General features: G+C 39.2%; 1 protein-coding gene across 5 annotated transcripts in view; it reads right to left on the bottom strand.

The window, feature by feature from the left end:
• CIROZ (ciliated left-right organizer protein containing ZP-N domains) overlaps positions 1–18409 on the bottom strand; it is a 66315-nt gene that overhangs the window by 46988 nt on the left and 918 nt on the right. The window lies entirely within an intron of this gene.

The raw sequence follows: 18409 nt of genomic DNA, 5'->3' as shown, positions 1-18409 counted from the left end.
CAATCAATCAAGTGTGAGAGTGAAATAAAGTCATTTCCAGACTTGCAAGAAAGTCCCAAAATGACAACTGATACAAGTCCCAGAAAGCAACCTAGAAAAGGAGGTCTTTATTCTTAAGAATAAAGAATCCTTAATTCCTGGAATTTAAGGTTCCAAGAAATTTTTTTTTTTTAATATGGGATGCTTCACGTATTTGTGTGTCATCCTTTATATGTGCTGCCGAAGCAAACACCCAAGAAATTTTTAAATGGGACTGATAAATTATCAGACAAATTTGACCAAGAGGAAAACCATACTTGAGAGGTTTGCATAGTTCTTAGAGGGTGTAAGGAGACTTAAATATTCAAAGAAGACAAAGCAAATGAAAAAACAAGGCAATTATTAACTCCATGAAAACTAAAAAGTCGTGCGAGAAAAGACACTTCTTGATTCGGCAATGAACAATATTTACATAGTCATAATAATGGAAACACTAAATGTAGATTTAATAAAAAATTATAAGTATATTCAGAGGATGAAGGAAAAGATAAAGGAGTATAAGCTAAACATCTTCATTTATCACTATAAGAAATCAATACACAATCTCTAAAATGGATGAATCAAAAGATTACAGAATAATAGATTATTCTTCAAAAACAGGTAGATGAAGCCATAAGAAACAGCTAAAGAATGGCTACCTCTAAAAGAGGTTGGAGAAAACAAGGGAATGCAGTTTTTCGTGTGAGTGGTGTTTTTTTTCACTACTAGATTTTTTTTAATATTTGGCATTAGTTGACGTTTTATAAAAATATTTTAAAAATTCTGACACATAGGCCAAACAGTGGAGCCAAATTTTCATTTCAGTGGGTTCTAAGATACCTAAATTAAAAGAAAAATAAATTATGGTAATATTAAAATATCTTGACTTAAGTCAGGCCACGGTAGCTCAACAGGCAGAGTTCTCGCTGGCCATACTGGAAACCTGGGTCCAATCCCTGGTACCTGCCCATACAAAAAAAAAGATAATAAAAATATCTTCACTTAGTATTATATAACTATATAACTCCACCATCACCTTTGTTCTTTCTCCCGCTCTTTAGGGGTATTTGCATTAGGGCCATTCTGACTTTTTCATGTTGGAAGGGGCTGTCAATAATATGGGGTAAGGGGATGAAACTAGTTGATGTTCTGGAGAGACTGGGCCCTCTATGTTTTCAGGATTTATCTGGTACAGGGACCAATCTGGAGGTTATAGGTTTCTGGAAAGTTACCCTTGTGCATGGAAACTTTGTAGAATCTTATATATTGCCCTAGGTGTTCTTTAGGATTGGCTGGAATGGGGTTTGGCAATTATGATACGTAGCAAGGTCTAACTGAAGCTTTAAGAGCAACCTCCAGATTAGCCTCTCAACTCTATTTGAACTCTCTCTGCCACTGATGCTTTATTAGTTACATTTCATTTCCCCCTTTTGGTCAGGATGGAATTGTTGATCCCATGATGCCAGAGCTGGATTCATCCCCGGGAGTCCTCTCCCACGCCACCAGGGAGTCTTTCACCTTTGTATGTCATGTCCCACATAGGAGGGAGGGCAATGATTTCACTTACAGAGTTGGGCAAAGAGAGTATGAGGCCACATCTGAGCAATAAAAAAGGTCCTCCTGAAGTAAATTTTAGGCACACCTACAGGTAGGCTAAGCTTCTCTGCTACCTACAAAAGCTTCACAAGAATAAGTCTCAGGATCAAGGGCATGGCATATTGATTTGGGTGTCCCTAATGTTTGACACAGTATTGGGGGATTTCCTAATGGTAAAGTTTAATAGTTTGATATTTTTTCTCTCATTCCTCAAGGGTCCTTGCCAATACTTTTTGATTATCTGCTTAAGATATTCTAGGATGTATCTGGGCACGACACTAAACTGTACAGGATGAAAGCCTCTCATTCTTATTCTGGGCTCCCTGTGTTTCGATTGTTCAAATGAGCTATCCAGACAGGTTGAGTTAGATCACGCGCTACAGAAAATTTAGGTTCCGGACAAAATAAACCTTTCTTCCTTTGGTCTCAAAGAGTAGGTGCAGTTCTAAAATACAGACAAGGTCTTCCTTACCCCTGTGCTCTGAATTACCTTAATCCCAACCTGATCAGCTTCATTCTTATCTCTAAAATACCAGTTTATCAATATATAAAATATCTTCTCAAAATCCATGATCAACTGATTTTTAGCAAGTTCTCCAAATCCAACGAACTGGGACAAAATAGTTTTTTCAATAAATGGGCATGGGAGATCTGGATATCAATAGCCAAAAGAATGAAAGATGACCCTTATCTTATACCTTATACAAAAATTAACTCAAAGTGGAACAAACAAATTTAAAACAAAAGGCAAAATTCAGCATCTTTTTTGTGATAAAAACACTTTGAAAGGTATGAATCAAAGTAAGTCTTCTCAACATGATAATGTGCATATATGAAAAATCCACAGCTAACATCATACTCAATGGTGAGAGGCTGAAAGTGTCCCCTCTATGGTTGGGAACAAGATAAGGATGCTCAATGTCACTATGCCTATTCAACATTGTGCTAAAAGTTCTAAGTAGAAATTGTGGAACTGTAATCCATATCAAACTCTGAGATCTGTTCTACAACTAATAGTTGCATTGTGCTTTGAAATTTATTGGTTTTTTGTATTTATGTTATTTTTCACAAAAAGAAAAAAAAGTCAATTGTGATGATGAAAAAATATATATTTCTTCTAGCCTCCAATTTCCTGTAACAGCTAAAAGGAAAAAATCTGAGATGATGGTATGGTAACCTATGACGAACTCTGGGATCTTTCCTGTAACTACTTGTTGAAGAGTGCTTTGAAAATTATTGCTTTTTCTTTCTTTGTTTTGTACATATGCTGTATTATACAAATAACAAGTTAAAAATAAAGTTTTTTTTAAAAAGTTCTAAGTAGAGCAATTAAGCAAGAAAAAGAAATAAAAGCCATCCAAATTGGAAAGGAAGAAGTAAAACTGTCACTATTTTCAGATGACATGATCCTTTTGAAAATCCAGAAACAATGACAGTAAAGCTACTTAAGCTAATAAGTGAGTTCTGCAAAGTGGCAGGATACAAGATCAACATGCAAAAATAAATGATGTTTCTATACACCAATGAGCTATCCGAGGAGGCAATCAAGAAAAAAATTCCATTTAAAATAATATCTAAATAATTAAACATCTAGAAATAAACCTAACCAAGGATGTAAAGGACTTGTACAAAACACTGTTAAAAGAAATTAAAGACCTGAACAAATGAAAAGACATTCTGTGTTCATGGGTTAGAAAACTAAATGTCATTGAGATGTCAATTCTATCCAAATTGATCTACAGATTCAATGCAATACCAGTCAAAGTTCCAACAGACTAGTCTATCAATTTCACTTGGAAGGAAAAGGGGCCTTGAATAGCCAAAATATCTTGAAAAAGAAGAACGAAGTGAGAGGTATTGTTGTTCCTGACTTTAAAGTATATTATAAAGCCACAGTAGTCAAAACAGCATGGTATTACCATAAAGATAAACATAAAGATCAATGGAATGAAATTGAGAGCTTAGAAATAGACCCTCAGATCTATAGTCCATTGATTTTTGATAAGGCTCCCAAGCCCATTCAACTTGGACAGAAAAGTCACTTCAATAGTTGGTGTTGGGACAACTGGGTATCCATAACCAAAAGAATGAAAGAGGACTCCTATTTCACACCCTATTCAAAAATTAACTCAAAGTGGATCGAAGATCTAAATATAGGAACCAATACCATAAAACTCCTAAAAGAAAATATAGGGAAACATCTTCAAGATTTAGAAATAGGCTGTAGTTTCTTAGACTTTACACCCAAAGCACAAGCAATGAAGAAAAATAAATAGATGGTAACTCCTCAAAATCAAATATTTCAGTGCTTCAAAGCACTTTGTCAAAATGGTGAAGAGGCAACTAGCTCAATGGGAAAAAATATTTGGAAACCACATATTCTAGTTCGCTAGCTGCCGGAATGCAATATACCAGAAATGGAACGGCTTTTTAAAAAGGGGAATTTAATAAGTTACAAGTTTACAGTTCTAAGGCCATGAAAATGTCCCAATTAAAGCAAGTCTATAGAAATGTTCAATTTAAGGCATCCAGGGAAAGATACCTTGATTCAAGGGGACTAATGAAGTTCAGGGTTTCTCTCTCAAGTAGAACTGCACATGGCAAACACGGTGTCGTGTGCTAGCTTCCTCTCCAGCTCCCCTGGAGGTGTTTTCCTTTTTCAGCTCTCAAAGTCGCTGGTTGGAGGACTCTGTTTTCTCTTATCCTGTCGTAGTTCTGCAGGTCTCTCCTCGTTCTCAAAAGGTTGCAACTGGTGGACTCTCTGCTTTGTGGTTCTGTAGCGTTCTCTGCTCTCTCAGCATCTCATGGCTTTCTCTCTTGTTGTTCTCTAGCTTTCTCCAAAGTGCTTCTTCTTTTAGAGGATTCCATTAAAAACAATCAAGACCCACCTGGAATGGGTGGAGACACGTCTCCACCTAATCATGTTTAATACCCCACACTTGATTGAGTCACATCTCCATGGAGATAAGCTAATTAAAGTTTCCAACATACAGTACTGAATAGGGATTAGAAGAAATCACTGCTCCCACAAGGTTGATTAGGATTAAAACTTGGCTTTTCTAGGGTGCATTAACCTCTTCAAACAGCCACATATCTGATAAGGGTTTGATATCCAGTACATTTAAAGAAATCCTACAACTCAACAGTAAAAAGACAAACAACTCAATTAAAAAATGGGCAAAAGGCATGAATAGGCATTTTTCCACAGAGAAGATGCAGATGGCTAAAAGGCACATGAAAAGATGCTCAGCTTCACTAGCTATTAGGGAATGCAAATCAAAACCACAATAAGGGGCAGCGCAAGGGTAATTCAGTGGTAGAATTCTCACCTGACACGCGGGAGACACAGGTTCGATTCCTGGACAATGTACTCCCCCACCCCACCTCCCAAAAAACACAATGAGATATCTCATATCTACTAGAATTCCTACTATGAAGCAAACAGGAAACTACAAGTGTTGGAGAGGATGTGGATAAATTGGAACACTTATTCACTGCTGGTGGGAATATAAAATGGTCCAGCAGCTGTGGAACATAGTTCGGCAGTTCCTCAGGAAGCTACGTACAGAGTTGCCTTATGACCCAGCAATCAGGCCACTTGGGATATACCCAGAAGATCTAAATGAAAGCAGGGACACAAACAGACATTTGCACACCAATGTTCATAGCGGCATGATTCACAATTGCCCAAAGATGGAAAGAACTCAAGCACTAATCAACAAATGAATGGATAAACAAACTGTGACATATACATAAGAGGAAATATTATTCAGCAGTAAGAAGGAATGAAATCCTGAAGCATGTGACAACATGGATGAATCTCGAGGACATTATGTTAAGTGAAATAAGTCAGACACAAAAGGACAAATGTATGATCTCACTGATATGAACTAATTATAATATATAAACTCATAAACGTAGAATATAGAATATAGAATGAGGCTGAAGAATGGGGAGCAGCTGCTTGTTGTGTGCAGAATATTTACCTTAAGCATTTGGAAGTGGACAGAGGTGACAGTGACATGTTATTGTGAGAATAATTAACTAAAATGTACATGTGAGAGTGGCTAAAGTGGGAAATTTTGAGCTGTATACATGATAATACACTAAAAAGTTTTTTTAATTAAAGAAACTAAAAAATACATATTACTGTTATATAGTGCTGAATGGGGTGTGTGTGGTGCAATGGGGAAGTTTAGAGCCATGTATGTCACCAGAAGGATAGTTAGAGGTTAAAACATAGGCTGCATAACACAGAACCTTGTGGTAGACAATGTCCATGATAAAGTGTACAAATATTAAAAAGTTATTTCATGAATTAGAGCAAACGTATGACACTATTACAAGAACTTAATAATAGAAAGGTAGATGGGGGAAATGTACCTATTGCAATCTATGGATTGTAGTTAACATAATATATATTTTTTAGTTTCTTTAATTAAAAAAACTTTTTAGTGTATTATCATGTATACAGCTCAAAATTTCCCACTTTAGCCACTTTCACATGTACATTTTAGTAGTATTAATTACATTCACAATATTGTGCTTCTATCACCATGGCTTATTCTTTTTTTAAAATTTTTTTTTGTTAATTTCAAAAAAATTACAAGAAAGAAACACAAACATTCTTAATATATGCTCATTCCGTTCTACATATATAATCAGTAATTCACAATATCATCACATAGTTGCATATTCATCATCATGATCATTTCCCAGAACATTTGCATCCGTTCAGAAAAAGAAATAAAAAGACAACAGAAAACAGAAAAAAAAACGAAAACAGAAAAAAAAAATTTTACATACCGTACCCCTTACTGATCACTAGCATTTCAAACTAAATTTATTTTAACATTTGTTTCCCCTATTATTTATTTTTATTCCATATGTTCTACTCATCTGTTGAAAATGTAGCTAAAAGGAGCGTCAGATACAAGGTTTTCGCAATCACACAGTCACATTGTGAAAGCTATATCATTATACAATCATCATCAAGAAACATGGCTACTGGAACACAGCTCTACATTTTCAGGCAGTTCCCTCCAGCTTCTCCATTACATCTTGGATAACAAGGTGATATCTACTTAATGAGTAAGAATAACCTCCAGGATAACCTCTCGATTCTGTTTGGAATCTCTCAGCCACTAATACTCTGTCTCATTTCACTCTTCCCCCTTTTGGTCGACAAAGTTTTCTCAATCCCTTGATACTGGGTCTCAGTTCATTCTAGGGTTTTCCTCAATCCCTTGATGCTGAATCTCAGCTCATTCTGGGATTTCTGTCCCACATTGCCAGGAAGACCCACACCCCTTGAGTCATGTCCCACGTAGACAGGGGGAGGGTGATGAGTTTGCTTGTTGTGTTGGCTGGAGAGAGAGGCCACATTGGGCAACAAAAGAGGTTCTCTTGGGGGTGACTCTTAGGCCTAATTTTAAGTAGGCTTGACCTATTCTTTGTGCGGTTAAGTTTCTTATGAACAAACCATAAGACTGGGGGCTTGAACAGGAAAGTTTTTAATTTTGATGAAGTCCAATTTATCAATGTTTTTCTTTTATGGGTTGTGTTTTAGTATCAGATCTAAGAAGTCTTTGTCTAACCCCAGGTCACAATGATTTTTTTTTTCTCTGCTGCATTCTCAGAATTTTATGATTTTTAAAAAAAATTTTTTATTAATTAAAAAAAAATTACAAGAAAGAAACACAAACATTCCCAACACATACACTCAGCAATTCACAATATCATCACATAGTTGCATATTCATCATCATGATCATTTCCCAGAACACTTGCATCAATTCAGAAAAAGAAATAAAAAGACAACAGAAAAATAAAATGAAAACAGAAAAAAAATTTTACATACCATATCCCTTACCCCTTTCTTTCATTGATCACTAGCATTTCAAACTAAATTTATTTTAACATTTGTTCCCCCTATTATTGATTTTTATTCCATATGTTCTACTCGTCTGTTGACAAGGTAGACAAAAGGAGCATCAGACACAAGGTTTTCACAATCACACAGTCACACTGTGAAAGCTATATCATTATACAATCATCATCAAGAAACATGGCTACTGGAACACAGCTCTACATTTTCAGGCAGTTCCCTCCAGCCTCTCCATTACATCTCGGATAACAAGGTGACATCTATTTGATGTGTAAGAATAACCTCCAGGATAACCTCTGGACTCTGTTTGGAATCTCTCAGTCATTGACACTTTGTCTCATGTCACTTCCCCCTTTTGGTCGACAAGGTTTTCTCAATCCCTTGATGCTGAGTCTCAGCTCATTCTGGGATTTCTGTTCCACGCTGCCAGGAAGATCCACACCCCTGGGAGTCATGTCCCACGTAGACAGGGGGAGGGTGGTGAGTTTGCCTGTTGTGTTGGCTGGAGAGAGAGACCACATCTGAGCAACAAAAGAGGTTCTCTTGGGGGTGACTCTTAGGCCTAATTTTAAGTAGGCTTGACATATCCTTCGTGGGGTTAAGTTTCATATGAACAAACCCCAAGACTGGGGGCTCACTGCTTGTGAGAATATCAAGAATTCAACTTGGGGAAGTTGAGTTTTCCCCCATTCTCACCATTCCCTGAAGGGGACTTTGCAAATACTTTTCCACTCACTGATCAAATCACTCTGGGATTCATCGGGGCATCACCTGAACAAACCAACAAAATCTCATGTCCTATACAAAGTTCCATGTACTTAAGGTGTTCAATCAACTATCTACATAAGTTATATTAGGAGATGCACTGGTCAAAGTATAAATTTGTACCAAATAAACATTTTTTACTTTAGTCTCACACATAAGTTGAAATTGTAAAATATTAATTACCATCTATTTTCAGCACACTGCAGTAATGACATTCTTTTGCTCTTCCTCATGCAAAAATATTTTTTTAATTTGTACATTTAGTCACTATCATTATACACTCTAGGCCTTCCTAGATTATACCATCTCAATTTTTATCCTCTATCTTTCTTTGTGATTTCATTTATGCCCCAGCCCTCCTCCCTCTATCATTCTCATATGCAGCTTCATTCAATATTTTAACATAATTGTATTACAGTTAGGTAATATTGTGCTGTCCATTTCTGAGTTTTTATATTCAGTCCTGTTGCACAATCTGTATCCCTTCAGCTCCAATTACCCAATATCTTACCCTATTTCTACCTCCTGATGGTCTCTGTTACCAACGAAATATTCCAAGTTTATTCACTAATGTCAGTTCGTATCAGTGAGACCATACAATATTTGTCCTTTTGTTTCTGGCTAATCACACTCAGCATAATGTCCTTAAGGTCCATTCATGTTGTTACATACTTCATAACTTTATTCTGTCTTACAGCTGCATAATATTCCATCTTATGTAAATACCACAGTTTGTTTAGCCACCCATCTATTGATGGACATTTTGACTGTTTCCTTCCCTTGGTAATTGTAAATAATGCTGCTATAAACATTGGTGTGTAAATGTCCATTTGTGTCCTTGCCCTCATGTCCTTTGAGTAGAGACAGCATATAGGTGGGTCCTGTTTTTTAATCCATTCTGCCAGACTATGTCTTTTGATTGGAGAGTTTAATCCATTAACATTCAGTGTTATTACTGCATGGGTAGTACTTTCTTCTACTATTTTGCCTTCTGGATTTTAGATGTCATATCTAATTTTCCTTCTTTTTATCTTTACTCATAGTCTTCCTTTCTACACTCTTCTCCACACCTCTCTCTTCTGTCTTCGTATCTGTATGTGATGGACTGCTTTTCTCTTGCTGCTTTTAAGATTCTCTCTTTCTCTTTGATCTCTGATATTCTGATTAGTAAATGTCTTGGAGTATGTCTATTTGGATCTATTCTCTTTGGGGTACGCTGCACTTCTTGGATCTGTAATGTTAAGTCTTTCATAAGAGTTGGGAAATTTTCAGTGATAATTTCCTCCGTTAGTTTTTCTCCTCCTCTTCTCTTCTCTTCTCCTTCTGGGACACCTACAACATGTATATTCGTGCACTTCATATTATCTTTCAATTCCCTGAGCCCCTGCTCATATTTTTCTATTTTTTTCCCTATATTTTCTTTTCCTTGCCGGATTTCAGATGTTCCATCCTCCAATTCACTAATCCTACGTTCTGTCTTTCAAAATCTACCATTGTAGGTTTCCATTTTTTTTCATCTCTTCTACCTTGCCTTTCATTCCCATATGTTCTGTGATTTGTTTTTTCAGACTTTCAGTTTCTTCTTTTTGTTCATTCCTTGCCTTCTTTATATCCTCCCTCAATTCATTGATTTGGTTTTTGATGAGGTTTTCCATGTCTGTTTGTATATTCTGAATTAATTGTTTCAGCTCCTGTATGTCATTTGGATTGTTGGTTTGTTCCTTTGACTGGGCCATATCTTCAATTTTCCTAGTGTGATTTGTTGGCATCTAGGCATTTAATTACCTTAATTAGTTTATTCTGGAGATTGCTTTCACTTCTTTTATCTAGGGTTTTCTTGCTGGATGTATTTGTTGTCTATCTGTTCTTTGACATTCCGCCTAGTTTTCTTGCTGGATGAATTTGTTGTGTACCTGTTCTTTGACATTCAGTTCAGCTTTATCTGGACCTCTAGCTTAAGTTTTATTTAACAGAGGAGAATTTTTCAGTTCTTGTTTCTTGCCCTGCTTGTATGGTGCCTTCCCCCCACACACACACACACACTTAGGAGGGTCTACTTAGGTATTATAGACCCCAGCCGGATTTTCCCAGACCAAACTGGCCTCCAATCAGGAGGAAAGAGTCACCTGTGTCTGTTTTCCCTGAGGGTGAGACCCAGCAGCTTGAAAGACCTTCCTGTGACGTCTCTGGACTCTGTTTTTCTTATCCTGCCCAGTATGTGGTGCTTGTCTGCCTGTGGGTCCCACCAGCATAAGATGATGCGGCACCTTTAACTTTGGCAGACTCTCCCTGCTGGGGGCGTGGTGGAGACAGAGGAGAGGTTGTAGGCTGGTTTTAATGGCTTCAAATTACCAAGGCCTGGTGTCTGACTTCCTTGAGGGAGGGATTCCACCTGAGTTGGGCTTCACCCCTCCCCTGGGGAAGGCACAGGCTCCAGACAAGCCCCCAAAAGCGCTCACTTCTGCCTATGCCTGGGGCAGTTGCAGCCTGAGAAGTCCTGTCACTATATCCAAAGGCAGTCAAGCCTTTGTAGAAACACAGCCACAAAAACCTCTGTTTCCTCCTTTTTTCCCCCCCTTTTTTCCATCAGCCCTGCCCCTTGGTGCCGGGGCAAAAATGAGCAACCTCCACTTTGATCAGGTTCACCTAAGCTGGGGGCCTATTTTTAGTAGTCAGAATTTGTTAATTAATTCCACAATTGGCATTTGATTATGCTCAGTCCCTGCTGCTGGTCAAGTCTCTTTCCTTTCCCCTCTGAGAAGCAGCCTGTGGGGGAGGGGCACCGGCCACTGCAGCTTTGGGAAGTCATGGTTCTGTGGGGGCTTGCAGCCAGCCCAGCTGGTCCAGACTGGGGTGCACTGTGTGTCCAGTCACTGGTATGGCTCTGGGAGCTGTTCTGTACTGTTTCTGGTTATTTAGTAGTTATTCTGGGGGACTAACTAAAATGAGCACATTGTTAAGCTGCCATCTTGACCTGGCTGGCTTATTCTTTTTAACAGCTGTATCATATTCCATTACAAGGATGTACTGTAATTAATTTAATCTGTTATCTATGGGATTCCCCCCCTCCAATTTTGACAGATATAAATATTGCAACAGATGCCTTTCTATAGAACACCATTTCACTATATAGGATTCTATCTGTACAGTACTTAGAGATGGAAGTGCTGGTTTAAGGGGTATGTACGTTTTGAAATTTTTAATAATTATTGGTAAGTTATCTGTGTAACACTATATTTCTATCAGCAGGGAATAAGAATACTGATTTTCCTGTGCCTTCTTCAACACAATGCCTTATCAAGCTTTTTGATCTTTGCCAAAGACCAAAGTGATTTCACTGTTGTTTTAACTTACATTAACATTTTAAGAAGGTTTGGACCTTCCTGACAACGTGGGACAGAAATCCTAGAATGAGCTGAGACTCAGCATCAGGGGATTGAGATAACCTTCTCAACCAAAAGGGGGAAGAGTGAAATGAGACAAAATAAAGTGTCAATGGCTGAGAGATTCCAAACAGAGTTGAGAGGTTATCCTGGAGGTTATTCTTATCCATTAGATAGATATCACCTTTTTAGTTAAGGCATAACAGAGAGGCTGGAGGGAACTGCCTGAAAATGTAGAGCTGTGTTCCAGTAGCCATGTTTCTTGAAGATGATTGTATAATGATATACTTTCACAATGTGACTGTGTGATTGTGAAAATCTTTTGTCTGATGCTTCTTTTATCTACCTTATGGACAAATGAGTAAAACATATGGATTAAAAACAAATAAAAAATGGGGGAAAATGTTAAAATAAATTCAGTAGATTGAAATGCTAGTGATCAATGAAAGGGAGAGGTAAGGGGTATGGTATGTATGAATTTTTTTCTGTTTTCTTTTTATTTCTTTTTCTGAATTAATGCAAATGTTCCAAGAAATGATCATGATAATGAATATACAACTATGTGATAAAAAATATTGTTCATATTGTATGTTGCTTGGTTTTATTAATAAAAATTTTAAAGAAAAGATTGTACTAAAAATGAATTTGTCACCATTGGAGGTGACTACTATGCCAACTGTTTTGGTTTGCTAGTTGCAGAATGCAAATATACCAGAAACGAATGGCTTTTAAAAGGAGAATTTAACAAGTTGCAAGTTAACAGGTTTTAGGCCATGGAAATGTCCCAATTAAAGCAAGTCTACAGAAATGTCCAATCTAAGGCATCCAGGGAAAGATACCTCGGTTTCAAGAAGGCTGATGAAGTTCAGGGTTTCTCTCTCAAGTGAGAAGGCACAGGGTGAACATGGTCAGGGTTTCTATCTCAGCTGGAAGGGCACATGGTGAACACAGCTTCATTTACTAGCTTCCTCTCAGCTCCCCAGGAGGCACTTTCCTTCATCTCCAAAAGTCACTGGCTGGTGGACTCTCTGCTTCGTGGTGCTGTGGCATTTTCTGCTCTGTCCAGTACTCAAGCTTTCTCCAAAATGTTTCCTCTTTTATAGGATTCCAGCAAAGTAACCAAGACCCACCTGGAATGAGTGGAGTCACATCTCCACCTAATCCAGTTTAACAACTTGAGTCACACCTCCAGGGAGATAATCTAGTTAAAGTTTCAAACATACAGTATTGAATAGGGATTAGAAGAAATGGCTGCCATTACAAAATGGGATTAGGACTAAAACATGGCTTTTCTAGGGTACACACATCCTTTCAAACCAGCACACCAACCTATTCTAAAAATTTATAAATAAAGACATAAACATTTTCTTTCCAGCCAACACAACAAGCAACCTCACCACCCTCCCCCTGTCTACGTGGGACATGACTCCCAGGGGTGTGGACCTTCCTGGCAACGTGGGACAGAAATCCTAGAATGAGCTGAGATTCAGCATCAAGGGATTGAGAAAAACCCTAGAATGAGCTGAAACTCAGCATCAAGGGATTGAGAAAATCTTCTCGACCAAAAGGGGGAAGAGTGAAATGAGACAAAGCGTCAATGGCTGAGAGATTCCAAACAGAGTCGAGAGTTATTCTGGAGGTTATTCTTACACATCAAATAGATATCACCTTGTTATTCAAGATGTAATGGAGAGGCTGGAGGGAACTGCCTGAAAAGGTAGAGCTGTGTTCCAGTAGCCATGTTTCTTAATGATGACTGAATAATGACATAGCTTTCACAATGTGACTGTGTGATTGTGAAAACCTTGTGTCTGATGCTCCTTTTATCTACCTTGTCAACAAACGAGTAGAACATATGGAATAAAAATAAATAATAGGGGGAACAAATGTTAAAATAAATTTAGTTTGAAATGCTAAAAAAAAAAAGAGAGAGAGAGAGAGATAAACATTCAATCTGTGTTTTTAGGAGGAGTTGTAGTTCATCCCCAGTTGATGGAGGAAAGTTTTTCTTTAACCAAAGAATGCCAGTTTAAGCATGTAAAATGATAGTATTAAAACAAAAATCACCATTTTACCGCTCTCAGTGAAATCATGAATCAGACAAGGAACATCAGTGGATGCTAAAATCCTTAGGGAAAGGCTGTAGGAAACAAGATCGTTGACCTTGAGCCACAGTATCATCAAGAGATTCTTTGCAATTTGCAAAAGGTCACGCTTGTTCTGTGGAGAAAGCTGGCAAACACCAACTGTCTTAGTTTTCCAGGGCTGCTATGAGAAATACCTCGCAGAATCGGTATCTTTGGCCGTCCCGCAGACTTCAGGCTTCCTTGGCTTTTCCATCCTATGACAGTGCATATGGTGGTGTCTTCTTTCTTTTCTGGGTCCCATTGACTTCCAGCTCCTGGCTGCTCCCTGTGACTTCTCTCCGTATCCTCCTCTATAAGGACGCCAGTAATCAGATTAACACCCGTCCTGATTCAGCGGGGCCGCACCAGCTGAGATAACCTCATCAACAGATCCTATTTGCAGTGGGTTTACACCCACAATTATGGATTAAGATTAAGTGCATGTATTTCTGGGGTACACAACTCCAAATCACCACAGTCTATACATTAAAAAATAAAATTGTATCATTGTTAGCAAATCTGAGTTTTTTCTTCTTTTTTTTGGGCATGGGAGGGCTCTGGGAATCGAACCTGGGTGTCCTGCATGGCAGGCAAGAATTCTGCCCCTGAGCCACCACTGCCCCCCAAAACTCCTGAATTTGATCAATGTATTGTGGTTGTGTAAGAGAATCTCTTTGTCCTTAGGAAATACAAGCTAAAGTATTTAATTGATATCTGTGACTACCTTTAAATTGATGAGTTCAAATGTGTATGTCTGCATATGTGTGAGTGCGTGCCTACAGAGAGAAAGAGTGATAAAGCAAATGTGACAAAACACGAACAGCTGGTGAATCTGGATGAAGGGCACAAAGGAGTTCTTTGCATTTTCTTGGAACTTTACTCTTAAGTTTCAAATTATTCCAGAGTGAAACATTTTTAGAAAAATCTAAGTTAGACTTAGACCAGTCGGGGACACAGCTCCTAATCTGAGTAGGATTTGAAGGTATGGGAGTTAAGAGGAAATTAAATCTTGGGGAAATAATGTTATTTTGCCTTGATATTTCATTTCATTTTCAAAAATGCTTGCACAGCTCCCCTCCTGCTCGCCTTCTAGACCTGAGGGAGGCAATGGAAGACAAGGAGGTGTGGCTGAATGACGTTCCCGGACTCTGACTTGCTGTCCAGTGTGCTTTCTTCCCAAGTGAACCTCTTTCCTGGTCCTGTGCTGGAAGCCGGCTCCCCAGGTAGCTGTCAGGAGCTCCTTGGACTTGGAGCGTCTGTCTAGCTCTGGCCTCCTCGTGCTTTTTGCCTCCTGGGACTGTTTTCCAGCTGTTCTTCTATTGGGCTTCCTACCTGTCCCCACCCCTACCTGCATCAGACATCACTCCAGGGGTGGCCGATTTTCATCTTCCCTGTGTATCTTTCCAGGGTGGTTGTTCTAGTTTGCTAGCTGCTGGAATGCAATGTGCCAGAATTAGAATGGCTTTTAAAAAGGGGAATTTAATAAATTGTTAGTCTACAGTGCTAAGACCAAGAAAATGTCCCAGTTAAAGCAAGTTTATTAAAATGTCCAAACTAGGGCACCAACAAGATGTTACCTTCACTCAAAAAAAGCTGATGAAGTTCAGGGTCTCTCTCTCAACTGGAAAGGCACATGGTGAACACAGAGGCGTCTGCTAGCTTCCTCTCCAGGCTTCTCGCTTCATGCAAGTCCCCTAGGGGTGTTCTCCTTCTTCATCTCCAAAGGTAGCTGGCTGGTGGACTCTGCACTTCACTGCTCTCTTGGAATCAAAAAAGGGACTGTCTCCAAAATGCTTCTTCTTTTAAAGGATTCCGGTAAACTTATCCAGACCCACCTGGAATGGGTAGAGTCATCCCCCTCTGTTCAAAAGTTAACACCCACAATTGGGCGAGCCACAGCTATTGGGCAGAGATAATCTAATCAAGTTTCCAGCATACAGTGCTGAATAGGGTCCAAGAGAAATGGTTGTTCCCACAAAATTGGATTAGGATTAAAACATAGCTTTTTTAGGTACATAAATCTTGTCAAACCAGCACAGTGGTGTAGCCCAGTGTTAGGTATACAGAAGGAGCTCTGTAAGTCTTTCCTGATCCACTATTTCAGAAAGCTTTTAATGAAAGCTCAGAGGATAGGAGATGGGTATGAACAATTTTTTTTTGGTCCTTGTGATGGTCAGGTTCATGTGTCAACTTGACCGGGAGATGTTGTCCACTTATCTGGTCAAGCAAGCACTGGCCTAACTGTGACATTTTGTGGACTTAAATCATCAGTAAGTTGATTGTGCTTGCATGGCTGATTACAACTACAATCAACTAAGGAGAGTGTCTTTGGCAATGAGAGATGTTTCATACAATCAGTCGAAGGCTTTAAAAGGAGAAGTGATGACTTCAGTAGTCAGAAAAAAGAACTTTCATCTCCACTTCAGCCAACCAGCTTTTCCTGAGGGGAGTTCATCAAATACCCTCACTGGAGTGGCCAGCTTGCTGCCTGCCCTACAGAATTTGCACCTGTGCATCCCTACAGTTGCATGAGACACTGTTATAAAATCTCACAATATTCACAGATATCTCCTGTTCGTTCTGTTTCCCAAGAGAACCCCGACTGATAAGTCCTCTAACTATCAACAGGCTTAATGCGTATTAATTTTAGAAGAGGTATGAACACACAAGCCAACAAACCAAGAGAATTCACAAAATGCTCCATTTTGAATGAGTAGAACTTTTGACATGGGTGCTGTAAAGCTGAAACCCATGTTGTACTCAGGGGTGGGACCATGCTGTGGCCCAGCTCTCTCCTGGCCTTCCTGAAGGGGGTCTTTACATGTGCTGATCCTCTCAAGTCCCTTGAAAACTTCTGTAGGGAAAGGGTGGCCTTCATCAGTTTTGCCACTGTGTGACCTTTCCCCAGCCCCCGAACACCAAGTTCTGCCAACTGGCAGCAGCCCCCAAGAGGCACTACTTACACTAAGTCTCGATCTCGTCACTGAAAGTACCCCGGGGAGGTGGACAGAGCAGGCTTTAGTGTGACAATCCTGGGACAGCAATTTCACCCCAAGTGGCAGGATGGACTAAGTGAGGATGTAGTGCTACCTCCTAAGGAGGCTTCACATGTGAGTGACCATCAGGGTAAGGCAGGATGGAATAGGCCATCAAGGCTGTGGTCCCTGGTCTTCTATTCAGCTTCAAAAGAGTTAATACAGAGCTGCAAACTTCCTAGGACAAGAAATTCCCCTAAAGCCCTGAAACCTCCTCAAACCATTGAAACCTCCCCAAACCATAAAAGCTTGTAAAATCCTGGACCCAAAGCAAATTCTTAGTTAATGATAGGAAGCACAGGGCCATAAAGATTGTTAACCATATGCTCAAAGATAAATTTTAGGTATGTGACAACAAACCATGAATTCTCCTCCTAGAACAGAGAAGAGGCCTCCTGCCCAAAGGCCACCGTGGGAATCTGCACAAAGAAGACACCTGGTGCTCACAGGTTACTACGGAAACCTGCTACCAACAAGACATCCTATAAAGCAAGCTAAACCCCACCCACTCAGTGCCCCTCCCCTGGGCATGGCTGCATTAACCTCTCTAATATGTACTCTCTCCTTCTGTTTAATAAATTTACTATTTATTCTTACTGCCTTCTCTAAATTCTTTTAGCTGTGGGACCTGGAAGGGGGCTCAGGTGGCACCATTGCGAACCAGGTACCAGTTACAAAGGGACTTCTGTCCCTTGGAGGTGAGTGAAGGTCATTCATTACACCCCATTCCTGTTTCTTTTCCCTCCCTGGTCTTTCCAAATTGGTTCAGGAATACTCTGGTTGATATGAAAAGCAGGCATCAGAGATGGAATTGTAAGATTTACTGTTTGTCCCCTAGGAAACTGTAAGATGCAAGAAGCTGCAGAGTGCACCCACTTCAGAGCTTTGCTATCTGGGTTCAAATCTGGGCCCCAACATTTCCCACCAGCATGAACGTGGGCAGAATTATTGAATCTCTGTACCTAGGTTTCCTCATCTGCAAAGCAGGAATGATAATATTAGCACCTTCCTTATAAGGGCTGTTGAGAGGATTATACAAATTAATACATAAAGCATTTAAACCATGGTCTGTGTAAACCTTTGCTATTACTGCATTGCACTGAATCTGATACATGATCTTATTTTATGTAACACTAAGAAATTAAGTGTTGTCAGTTGAGCTTAACCTCCCCTTCCTCCCTCAGCCAACCTCCAAACCTAGAAAGAACTTTTGTTTCTAAATAATAGCAATAGAGCTATCACAAACATTATGACGTGTTATTAATTGTAACTGCATCTAAAATTTATACTGATTTCAGAAATGTGAAACAAATGTGTTCCAAAATAGATGGAACATAGTATAGCTGTGATTAGTGGGCTAGAGCTAGTGTCAGCATTCTATGCCTTAGGCACCCGGGTAACTTTATGCAAACTACCTAACCTCTCTGTGCCCCAGTTTCCTCATTCGCCAAGAATGTTCGGTGAGTTAAATATGTAAGTACTTAGAAAGTGCCCGGCCTAAGTAGACACTATCTGGCTTATTACTTAGAAACAAAGTTCTTCTTTCCAGGTTCGAAGTTTGGCTAGAGTAGGGAGGACAGTAAGCACCGAGTTGGCTTTT

The sequence above is a fragment of the Tamandua tetradactyla genome, chromosome 2 (genome assembly GCF_023851605.1).
Source record: "Tamandua tetradactyla isolate mTamTet1 chromosome 2, mTamTet1.pri, whole genome shotgun sequence".
NCBI lineage: Eukaryota > Metazoa > Chordata > Mammalia > Pilosa > Myrmecophagidae > Tamandua > Tamandua tetradactyla.
The sequence above is the reverse complement of the archived record's forward strand: the minus strand, read 5'-3'. Positions and strand labels throughout refer to the sequence as shown.